We start from the raw sequence: 12,639 nt of genomic DNA on the forward strand, positions 1-12,639 counted from the left end.
GACTTTAATCTACATATTGATTGGGCAAACCATGCTGGTAGCAATGGGATGGAGGAGGATTTCCTGGAGTGTATTAGGGATGGTTTTCTAGACCAATATGTCGAGGAACCAACTAGGCTGGCCATCCTAGACTGGGTGATGTGTAATGAGAAAGAACTAATTAGCAATCTTGTTGTGCGAGGCCCCTTGGGAAAGAGTGACCATAATATGGTAGAATTCTTTATTAAGATGGAGAGTGACACAGTTAATTCAGAGACTATGGTCCTGAACTTAAGGAAAGGTAACTTTAATGGTATGAGACGTGAATTGGTTAGAATAGACTGGCGAATAATATTTAAAGGATTGATGGTGGATAGGCTTGGCAAACATTTAAAGATCACATGGATGAACTTCAACAATTTGTAGGGGAGGACGAAAACCCCCTCATTTTACCCAGAAGGAAAAGGCTGTAGGATGTGTCTGTGCTGCAATGTGAATTGAAACCGAGACAGTTTGACCTTGGCAGAGCAGTGATTGGACGGGGGAGGACACCGGAGGGCCAATGGTGGGACAGAGTCAGCCCGAAGCATGGGGCTTTCAAGCCAATGGGAGAGCACTTGCTCGAAAACTGTGGGATTGACTCATCGCCATTATCGGGCTATTGTCTTCCTCATGTTTACACTAGGGAGGAAAATTATGCAGACCTTCAGAAAACTAGGGAACCCAAAACAAACCAAAGGTCTACACAATGGCTACAGGAGGCCAACCCAATCAACACCTACTCAAACCTTGAGTAGGTTAGGAAAACTGAATTGGAGGGAAATTATGCAGACCCTCAGTAAACTAGGGAACCCAAAACAACCCAAGGGCCTACACAATGGTTACAGGAGGCCAACGCAATCAACACCTACTCAAATGAGTAGGTTAACATCAGTGGAAAAACCCCGCGATAATCTAAAACTGCTGCATTTTTCAAAATCACAAAGTCCACCAATGGGAAGGATCGATTTCAGCACGAGAGGCAGACTGGATAATCTGGCTATAAAAAGGGGTTTCTGACCCAGTGTGTGTGTGGCACTCTGCTCTCGTGATCCAACAACCAGCAAGCCTCTCGACACTGAAGGAAAACTAGTGTCCGAAGACACCGAAGATAGAAGAAACAAACCACCAGACTGCAAAAGGCACAGTAGTGAGTATAACCTCTGGTCCCCAGAATTCCCAACTCAGTTAGGCCAGGAAAGGTGGGAGGTTGGACATTGTACTGCTAAACTTGTGTAAAAATTTTCGTTGTGTCCGTTTAGTGGGATTTAGGGGGATTGTTTTGTTGTGTATTGCTGTTTGTTGAGATACACCTTGTCAAATAAATTGGAAGCTTAAGTTCCTCTTGGAATCATCTTGTCTCAGTTCTATTGTATTACATCTCCTGATCGTGAGTCTTATGTCAGAACAGTGTAAGGGAAGCTAGGAGCGCCTCGAAAATGCTCAACTGTGTGTCACAGGCTAGGAAGAAGGGGTTAGGAGTGTTTGACACTCATAGGTGCCTCACAGGCTAGGCATAAGCTGTGGGGATGCACAAGTCTCAAAACCCCCTTCATAAGCTGTGGACACAGTCTCTCCAGGGGTGCTCTTGCAGCACTCAGGGTACCTCACAGGCCAGGCATAAGCTGTGAGGGCAGAAGCCCAGAGAGAGACACCCAAGGCACAGCAACACTCCCCGAGAACCCCTTACAGAACATGGTGACCGCGGCAGGACATAAGCAAACAGGAGATGTTAATATAACAGATTGAGGTGATAAGAGAGGAAACTAAAATGGAGGAGAGAATTTCCTCATACATTTTTGGCAAGGTGAACCTCGCCAAACCTTGGGTGCAAGCCCTCACTTGGGCAGAGCGCCCAGTGGATGCTGCTGCCCAGTGGACAGCAGGGAAGGACCACAACCTCAGGGTGGAAAAGGCCATCTGGCTTATCTGCTTCACCCGCCATTCCGAAAGCTCGACCAGCGGGTGAAGCACTTGGAACAGAGTCTTCAGAAATCAGAGGAGCTCTCTGCTATCCGGGCTGCGGTTGAGGACAACCTGCTGGCCGAATTAGCTGAGGAGCAGCAAGGGAAGAGGCAGTTGGAGGAGACCTTCCGAAATAGCTGGGACTATCTTCAGTGTCAGGTCACTGAGGCCAAGGGTAGTGAGGGGTCCCTCCAGGAACAGAACTCTTGGTACACCCAGAAAATTTGGGAACTAGAGAATGAATTAAAAGACGTACAGACAGCCTATAAAGTGGCCAGTGGCAGTGAGTTTGCAGATCACGGTCCCTGCCAGGAGAGGATTAAAACTCACACCCACGCTCTATCCCAGGCAAAGGGGATGGTCGCCCTGATAGGACCTGGAGGGTCCACAGGGGACAAAGGAGAGTATTGGGGGGTAGAGGAGAATCCAAAGGCCAGAGACGCCCGACCACCTCCTGAGGCACCGGTGGTTTATCCGATGGGGTACCAGGAGGAGTGGGGCGCGCAGGTAGTAGCATACCCAGGGCTGGGGGCAGGACCAACGTGTCCCGCTCGGCAGCAGGGATGTGAGGCTCCCGCCGAGGGTCAGTTAAGGGCTGGATCAGGCGATCAGGCACTCTCTGCTGGCCTTCAGAAAACTAGGGAACCCAAAACAAACCAAAGGTCTACACAATGGCTATAGGAGGCCAACTCAATCAACACCTACTCAAACCTTGAGTAGGTTAACATCAGTGGAAAAACCCCGCGATAATCTAAAACTGCTGCATTTTTCAAAATCACAAAGTCCACCAATGGGAAGGATCGATTTCAGCACGAGAGGCAGACTGGATAATCTGGCTATAAAAAGGGGTTTCTGACCCAGTGTGTGTGTGGCGCTCTGCTCTCGTGATCCAACAACCAGCAAGCCTCGCGACACTGAAGGAAAACCAGTGTCCGAAGACACCGAAGATAGAAGAAACAAACCACCAGACTGCAAAAGGCACAGTATTGAGTATAACCTCTGGTCCCCAGAATTCCCAACTCAGTTAGGCCAGGAAAGGTGGGAGGTTGGGCATTGTACTGCTAAACTTGTGTAAAAAATTTTGTTGTGTCCGTTTAGTGGGATTTAGGGGGATTGTTTTGTTGGTGTATTCCTGTTTGTTGAGATACACCTTGTCAAATAAATTGGAAGCTTAAGTTCCTCTTGGAATCATCTTGTCTCAGTTCTATTGTATTACATCTCCTGATCGTGAGTCTTATGTCAGAACAGTGTAAGGGAAGCTAGGAGCGCCTCGAAAACGCTCAACTGTGTGTCACAGGCTAGGGAAGAAGGGGTTAGGAGTGTTTGACACTCACAGGTGCCTCACAGGCTAGGCATAAACTGTGGGGATGCACGATTCTCAAAACCCCCTTCATAAGCTGTGGACACAGTCTCTCCAGGGGTGCTCTTGCAGCACTCAGGGTACCTCACAGGCCAGGCATAAGCTGTAAGGGCAGAAGCCCAGAGAGAGACACCCAAGGCACAACAACACTCCCCGAGAACCCCTTACAAATTGTACATCCCTATCTGGAGTAAAAATAAAACGGGGAAGGTGGCTCAACCATGGCTAACAAGGGAAATTAAGGATAGTGTTAAATCTAAGGGAGAAGCATATAAATTGGCCAGAAAAAGCAGCAAACCTGAGGACTGGGAGAATTGTATAATTCTGCAGAGGAGGACAAAGGGTTTAATTAGGAGGGGGAAAATATGGTATGAGAGGAAGCTTGCTGGGAACATAACAACTGACTGCAAAAACTTCTATAGATATGTAAAGAGAAAAAGATTCGTGAAGACAAATGTAGGTCCCTTGCAGTCAGATTCAGGTGAATTTATAATGAGGAACAAAGAAATGGCGGACCAGTTGAACAAATACTTTGGTTCTGGCTTCATGAAGGAAGACACAAATAACCTTCCGGAAATATTAGGGGACTGAGGGTCTAGCGAAAAGGAGGAACTGAAGGAAATCCTTATTAGGCAGGAAATTGTGTTAGGGAAATTGATGGGATTGAAGGCCGATAAATCCCCGGGGCCTGATAGTCTGCATCCCAGAGTACTTAAGGAAGTGGCCATAGAAATACTGGATGCATTGGTGATCATTTTCCAACAGTCTATCGACTCTGGATCAGTTCCGATGGACTGGAGGGTAGCTAATGTAACACCATTTTTTAAGAAAAAAGGGAGAGAGGAAATGGTTAATTACAGACCGGTTAGCCTGACATCAGTAATGGGGAAAATGTTGGAATCAATTATTAAGGATGAAATAGCAGCGCATTTGGAAAGCAGTGATAGGATTGGTCCAAGTCAACATGGATTTATGAAGGGGAAATCATGCTTGACAAATCTTCTAGAATTTTTTGTAGATGTAACTGGTAGAGTGGACAAGGGAGAACCAATGGATGTGGTGTATTTGCATTTTCAAAAGGCTTTTGCTAAGGTCCCACACAAGAGATTGTGCAGAATTAATCACATGGTATTGGGGGTAATGTACTGATGTGGATAGAAAACTGGTTGGCAGACAGGAAGAAGAGAGTCGGGATAAACGGGTCCTTTCCAGAATGGCAGGCAGTGACTAGTGGGATGCCACAGGGCTCAGTGCTGGTACCCCAGCTATTTACGATATACATTAATGATTTAGATGAAGGAATTGAACGTAATATCTCCAAGTTTGCAGATGACACTAAGCTGGGTGGCGGTGTGAGCTGTGAGGAGGATGCTAAGAGGCTTCAGTGTGACTTGGATAGGTTAGGTGAGTGGGTAAACACATGGCAGATGCAGTATAATGTGGATAAATGTGAGGTTATCCACTTTGAGGGCAAAAACACAAAGACAGAATATTATCTGAATAGTGGCAGATTAGGAAAAGGGGAGGTGCAACGAGACCTGGGTGTCATGGTACATCAGTCATTAAAAGTTGGCATGCAGGTACAGCAGGCAGTGAAGACAGCAAATGGTATGTTGACCTTCATAGCTAGGGGATGGCCTTGGTGAGGCTTCACCTGGAATATTGTGTTCAGTTTTGGTCTCCTAATCTGAGGAAGGACGTTCTTGCTATTGAGGGAATGTAGCGAAGGTTCACCAGACTGATTCCCGAGATGGTAGGAATGACATATGAGGAGAGACTGGATCGACTGGGCCTGTATTCACAGGAGTTTAGAAGGATGAGAGGTATCTCATAGAAACATATAAAATTCTGACGGGACTGGACAGGTTAGATGCAGGAAGAATATTCCCGATGATGGGGAAGTCCAGAACCAGGGGACATAGTCTAAGGATAAGGGGTAAGCCATTTAGGACTGAGAGGAGGAGAAACTTCTTTACTCAGAGAGTTGTTAACCTGTGGAATTTCCTACCGCAGAGAGTTGTTGATGCCAGTTCATTGGATATATTCAAGAGCGAGTTAGATGTGGCCCTTACGGCTAAAGAGATCAAGTGGTATGCAGAGAAAGCAGGAAGGTGAATGATCAGCCATGATCTTATTGAATGGTGGTGCAGGCTCGAAGGGCCGAATGGCCTACTCCTGCACATATTTTATATGTTTCTATGTTTCTATGATGTAGTTTATCGGTGATATATATATGAAATCTTAATCAGCAACAACAATAACTTGCATTTATATAGAGTCTTTAACGTAATAAAATGTCCTAATTCACTTCACAGGAGAATTAGCAAACAAAATTTTATACCAAGCCACATAGGAGGTATTATGACAGGTGACGCTGCAGGTTTTAAGGAGCGTCTTAAAGGAGGATAGAGTTAGAGATACGGAGAGGCTTAGGGAGTGAATTCCAAAGCTTAGGACCCAAGAAGCTGAAGGCATTCTAGGATGATCCTGGAATAATGAACAGTTTTAGCCAAGGAGAGCAGGCCTCAATCGTGCTTTATGTGGTCCAGCCAGATCTGGCGATGAATGGCTAAACCAGTTGTCTGCCATAAACGTTCAAGTCTTCATTCTCTAGACTTAAAGCAGCAGAGATGAGTGCAGTACCAAGGAAACAACAAGGATGAGAGAGAGAGAGAGGAATGTTTTTATTGAGGACAAGGGCATCAAAGATGAAGGTGAGGGTGTGATTGAGCAGATCAGTGGCTGCAGAAATGTCATGGTGAATGGAGGGCCAAAGGCTGGACAATTGGTAATGTGAAAGTGCACTGTAAATGGTTTGGTGGAGAGTATTTTCCAGGGGCGGGCACAGAATGAAGTGGGGTTGGGAGGGGGAATGGGGCTATGAGTGGAGAGGGATACGAGGATGTGATCAAAGATGGCCTTATCTGCGATTGACAGAATGGGAGTACAGTGGCCACATTTGGTCGAGGGGATGGCCGTGAATATGGGTAAGAGAGTTTCCATGAACAATCACTCAATGTGTAACAGGGCTGATTCATTGGTATTAAAACACTGCCAAATGGAAATAAGCTGTACTCACGTATCCATGTTTACAATGAATCATCTGTTCCATTTCTCCTTTGCAATGCCCTGAGCAAGTGCATGGGGATGGATATCCGTATCAAAATCAAACACACAGATAAAAGCTGACCAGCTGAGAGGAAAATGAGTAAAATGACTTTATTGGATGATACATTTCAACGGTGCTGCAAGTTTTATCACAATATTTTACAAATTAGCTTTGACAGCTGCACATAGATCAGATGCAGTTAACCAGTAAAATGATCAGGCATAATTTAGAAGGAGGTGTTCTTAGGTCAAGGTGGGCTTCAATACACATCCGTTTTATTCAAAGAATATTATTATTGTGAGAATTTTACGTGGCCTTCAACATGAATGGCACCAAAATTATTTTGAACCATTTCATCAGCACACTAGGGCTGATATTTGTCTTATTACCGCCCCATTTACACCGAAAAACGGGCAAGTAGACTGACCAGAATTACATGGGAGTTAACTCGACGATTTACTGCTCGAGGTCTGCCCATTTCGATTTTCGGGCAGACCTCGAGTTAGGCAGTGAGAACGCCCTCCAGGAACAGGCAAGGGCCTCCTTAATATATGAAAATTAAAATCAAATGAGACTGCCAAGGCCCGGACCCTAAGTTCCTCTCTGCCCGTGTTGGTATCACGAGTTTCTCAAGCCACCAACAAACCATGGTCGGTACAAATCAGGAGGCAGTCACTTCCAGCAGTATTTAAAGGGATACTCACCTGCTGTCAGCGAACATATTACAGATCATTTTGCCTCGATTGCATTGTGTTTACTTGCTACTTAGACTATTTCAAAGTGCTTTTAGGGGCTGTACAATGGTCTGAACGCTTAAGAGGAGGCTTCTGACAATTCACATTTCTTCAAGGAGGTCGCCCGGCTATTCTGCTATGGCTAGGGGATGGGGAGGAGGAGGAGCTACAAGAGGAAGGAGCACCCAGAGCTTCAGCTGCAGAGAGAGCAAATAGAAGCGCAGCCTCCTTCGCCACTGCTCCTCAGAGAACTGCAGCGATGTTGTCTTGGGGACGCTGCAGTTGCTTGCATGAATCCTTACCCTGTAGGCCCAAGACAACATCGCTGCAGTTCTCTGAGGAGCAGTGGCGAAGGAGGCTGCGCTTCTCCAGGGAGGCTGTCACAGAGTTGTATCACTTCTTGCAACAAGACCAGTGACCCACTACCGCACCTAGCAAAACATTGACTGTTAGAGTCAAGGTCACTGCAGCCATCACCCTCTTTACATCAAGGCTGCATAAAGGATATCAGCAACGTCAGTCAGCCTGCTCGCAGTAAGAAGGTAACTGATGCCATGCTTGTTACTACAAACACTTCCATCACTTTCCCCACAGTCAAGCGGAAACAACAGGATAGGGCTCTGGGGTTTTCACAGCAGGGAGAGGAGCTACCATTTCTTTACCCAGTGAGTTGTTATGATCCGGAATGCACTTCTGTACAGGGTGGTGGAAGCAGATTCAATAGTAACTTTCAAAAGAGAATTGGCTTTATCCTTAAAAATGAAAATTTGCAGGGCTATGGGGAAAGAGCAGGGAAGTTGAACTAATTGGTAGCTCTGTCAGAGAGCTGGCACAGGCACAATGGGCCGAATGTCCTCCTTCCGGGCTGTACGATTCAATTGTTCGATTACATGCTTCCCCCAAGTTCAGAGTATCATTGACTACACCCACGACTCCCAGCAGATACCTTCAGCTGATCCCACGACCTTGATGAATCGCTAAGGCTTGCACTCTATTCATGTGCAACTGGTGTATGCTCACAGGCAGCATGACCTGCAGACCTGACCCCATGTTCCTGGCAGTGCTGATGATACTTTTATATTGTATCAGTCCTCCATCCTCCCAGCTCTTTGCTCCTGCATAGCAAGTGAGGGACTGACTGCTTGAGGACAAGGGCTATCGTCTGCACGCTTGGCTCATGACTCCACTCGGGACCCCACGCTTGGTGAATGAACTGTGCTACTACCAGATCAATGGCTCAATTGGTATCCTTATAGAGCAGACCTCAAAGCCAATATCCATTGGGTTCTATTTGCACACAAACTGAGGGCTCAATTTTGCCCAAGCCCGTTTTTTGGCGTATTGCTAGAGTTACGCCCGTTTTTAATAAGAACATAAGAAATAGGAAAAGGAGTAGGCCATACAGCCCCTCGAGCCTGCTCCGTCATTTAATAAGAGCATGACTGATCTGATCATGGACTCAGCTCCACTTCCCCGCCTGCTCCTCATAACCCCTTAACCCCTTATCTTTTAAGAAACTGTCTATTTCTGTCTTAAATTTATTCAATGTCCCAGCTTCCACAGCTCTCTGAGGCAGCGAATTCCACAGATTTACAATCCTCTGAGAGAAGAAATTTCTCCTCATCTCTGTTTTAAACCCCTTATTCTAAGATTGTGTCCTCCAGTTCTCGTCTCCCCCATCAGTGGAAACACCCTCTCTGCATCCACCTTGTCAAGCCCCCTCATAATCTTATATGTTTCAATAAGATCACCTCTCATTCTTCTGAATTCCAATGAGTAGAGGCCCGACCTACTCAACCTTTCCTCATAAGTCAACCCCCTCATCCCCGGAATCAACCTAGTGAACCTTCTCTGAACTGCCTCCAAAGCAAGTATATCCTTTCGTAAATATGGAAACCAAAACTGCATGCAGTATTCCAGGTGTGGTCTCACCAATACGTTACATAGCTGTAGCAAAACTTCCCTGCTTTTATACTCCATCCCCTTTGCAATAAAGGCCAAGATACCATTGGCCTTCCTGATCACTTGCTGTACAGGCATACTATCCTTTTGCGTTTCATGCACAAGTACCCCCAGGTCCCGCTGTACTTGCAGCACTTTGCAATCTTTCTTCATTTAAATAATAACTTGCTCTTGGACTTTTTCTGCCAAAGTGCATGACCTCACACGTTCCAACTTTATAATCCATCTGCCAAAGTTTTGCCCACTCACTTAGCCTGTCTATGTCGTTTTGCAGATTTTTTGTGTCCTCCTCACACATTGCTTTTCCTCCCATCTTTGTATCGTCAACAAACTTGGCTACGTTACACTCAGCCCCTTCTTCCAAGTCGTTAATATAGATTGTAATAGTTGAGGTCTGTAGGGTGTGGTGTGTGGGGTCAGGTTCACCTCTGACCTTCTGAGCGGTTCGAATCGCTCCCACTCCCTGGGTTCTAGACTCTGAATTTATTTGGGGATGTGATAAAATGCAAGAGACAACTGGTTTGGTGCAAAAGAACTTTGACTTTATTAAAGATTAGAAAATACAATATCAAACTTATAATCACTCAAGTAAAGAACAGTAGATCACACATTCAAAGGGGTTACAGTGAATAATACACCTCCCACCTCCCAATGCCTAATACTGACTAGGGTAAACTCCAGGGCAAACAGGGACTATACTCACCAATCATTTACTGGTAGTTAGCGGTGGTTCGCGATTTCAGGGTTCGCTGGATTCTGTAGGTTCGGTTTGCCATACCCCAAACATTGTAGAAGACTTCTTACTGCGCAATCTTCAGTTGGGTGGTGTCCGCTGATGCGGTAGGGCACGTTTTGGACTTATGGGGTAAGTACCCGTTTTCTTTCAATAGAAATAGGTTTAAAGTCTCTTTAGGTAATGTTTTCACCTGTTGGTAGTCAGGTCTAGGTTGTAGGGTGGAAACTTTTGATTCTTTGGTTTCTTCCTTGTGGAGTTTTGTTTCGAAGTTGGTCGATCGCGGTGCTTTTGGTAGTACCACGTTGGCTGTGGTTGGTTGCTACTGCGGTGGTGATGTTCTTCCTTCCTTTTCGATCTCAGGACGTCAAGGCTGGAGAAGCTAGTTAAAACTGCTGCTGTGATCTTTCTCCCTTCTTGATCTGATGCACAGCATAGCATACCATAGCATTGCCTAGCATAAGCATGTCCTTTGTTAAAGCAGGGCCCAGTTATACCTTTGGAGCTGTTCTAATCTTCGCGCCAAATCAGCCTGGATTCTTTGTTTAATTTTGGCAGACTTGATATTTCTTTGTCATGTTTTGGCGGGCCCATTAAATGTTAACCTGTCTCAGATGTGTCGATCTTTTAAATCTGTTTTCTTGATGGAAATATTAGCTTTGGTATTTGCAATGTCTGTCTGTGTTTTCGGTTTTCCATGCGGGCTGGATGTGCCATTGTTATTATATATGTGCTGGAATGGTTTTCCAGATCAGGATGATGGTTAGCTATCTCTGGGTTAATTGTTGCTATGTTAATGTCTCCTGGGGAGAAGGGTTTTCGAGTATCCACAATTCTCCAGGCAATTTGCTTTAGCTTCAATACACCAGACAATTTCAATACTCAAACTGGCTTCTTTGATGTATAGTTCCTCTAGTTCTTAGCCCTGCCCACACAGACCCATTCTGCTTTGAAAAATCCCAAATTCGATTAAAGTTCGTAGTTTCTTCCATGTACACTTTAAGAACTCAAACTTTCTGGTAGATAGTTCCAAATTAAATTTCCTTTCCAATGAGTTCAAACACTGGGGCGGTTTTCTCATGAATTTTGCAACTCTACAGGTCCCAGCACTGATCGCTGTGGCACCCCATTAGTTACTGGTTGTCAACCAGAGAATGAACCATTTATCCCGACTCTCTGCTTTCTGTTAGTTAGCCAATCCTCTATCCATGCTAATATATTACCCCCAACCCCATGAACTTTTATCTTGTGCAGTAACCTTTTATGTGGCACCTTGTCAAATGCCTTCTGGAAGTCCAAATACACCACATCCACTGGTTCCCCTTTATCCACCCTGTTCGTTACATCCTCGAAGAACTCCAGCAAATTTGTGAAACATGACTTCCCCTTCAGAAATCCATGCTGGCTCTGCCTGGCCGAATTTTGCTTTTCCAAATGTCCTGCTACTGCTTCTTTAATAATGGACTCCAACATTTTCCCAAACACAGGTGTTAGGCTAACTGGTCTATAGTTCCCTGTTTTTTTGTCTGCCTCCTTTTTTTAAATAGGGGTGTTACATTTGCAGTTTTCCAATCTGCTGGGACCTCCCCAGAATTCAAGGAATGTTTGTAAATTACAACCAATGCATCCACAATCCCTGCTGCTACTTCTCTTAAAACCCTAGGATGCAAGCCATCAGGTCCAAGGGATTTATCTGCCTTTAGTCCCATTATCTTACTGAGTACCACCTCCTTAGTGATTGTGATTGTGTTAAATTCCTCCCCCCCCTCCCCCCTCCCGCCCCCATAGCCAATGGGCCAGAAATGCACCAAAAATATTTGTCCAAAGTTTCCCCGCTGTATTTTTCAAATTTGAAGCCACGCAGCCTGTCCAGTTGCCTCGGGGGGTGGGGTCTGCTGTTTGCAGCGAAAAAACGATGCCGCACCTTCTGCATATGGACGGGAAAAAAAGGTTTTAAGTGATCTTCGAGTTTGTTAGTGATCTTAAAGTTTGCAAGTGATTGTACCTGAAAACTTTAAAGTTTGATACAAGAAAATTTTATTAAAGTTAAGTACAAAAAACTGTTTGTTAAACTTAAAACATTTTTTTATTTACATTAAAACTGAATCATTTACATTATTTGTTCCATTAGTAACACAACTTTTGGAACTCAAGAAGAATCATTTCCATCATTTGTTCCATTATTAACACAACTTTTGAAGTAAACAAGGATCATTTACGTCATCTGTTCCATTAACACAACACAACATTATGGAACAGGACCAAACAGTAAACATGGTCCATGTGGAATAGTTGTCGCTGAGCTTTCAGGCAGCAAAGCATTCACGGATGAGCTGCTGGCGCAAGGCTCGAGCAATCGTTAAAGGGGCACAATGGCCCGCCCTCCTCCATTGTCGTGCTTCGGGTTCATGTTCTTGCATGGCTTCCTCGTCCTCATCCTCTTCCTCCTGCTCGTCATCATATCTTCCTTATCATTATCATCAGCCACTCTCACCGCAGGTGGGTCTTCTCCAACTAGCTGCTGCTGCCTCATGATGGCTAAGTTATGCAACATGCAGTACACAACAATGAACTGACCGATAATCTCAGGGAATATTGCAAGTAGCCTTCGGAAACGCTATTTCAAGATGCCAATGGTCCTCTCCACTATGCTGCATGTCGCAATGTGCGCCATGTTGCATTTCCGGTCAGCTTTCGTCCGGGTTATGGGTAGGGGTGTCATGAGCCAGGTGGCGAGGCCGTACCCTTTGCCTCCCAG

At 45.3% G+C, this 12,639-nt stretch overlaps 1 pseudogene; it reads right to left on the bottom strand.

Annotated features, from left to right (window-relative positions):
• The window catches only part of LOC139278220 (uncharacterized), a 179,140-nt pseudogene that overhangs the window by 131,545 nt on the left and 34,956 nt on the right, over positions 1 to 12,639 (bottom strand).

The sequence above is a fragment of the Pristiophorus japonicus genome, chromosome 13 (genome assembly GCF_044704955.1).
Source record: "Pristiophorus japonicus isolate sPriJap1 chromosome 13, sPriJap1.hap1, whole genome shotgun sequence".
Lineage (NCBI taxonomy): Eukaryota > Metazoa > Chordata > Chondrichthyes > Pristiophoridae > Pristiophorus > Pristiophorus japonicus.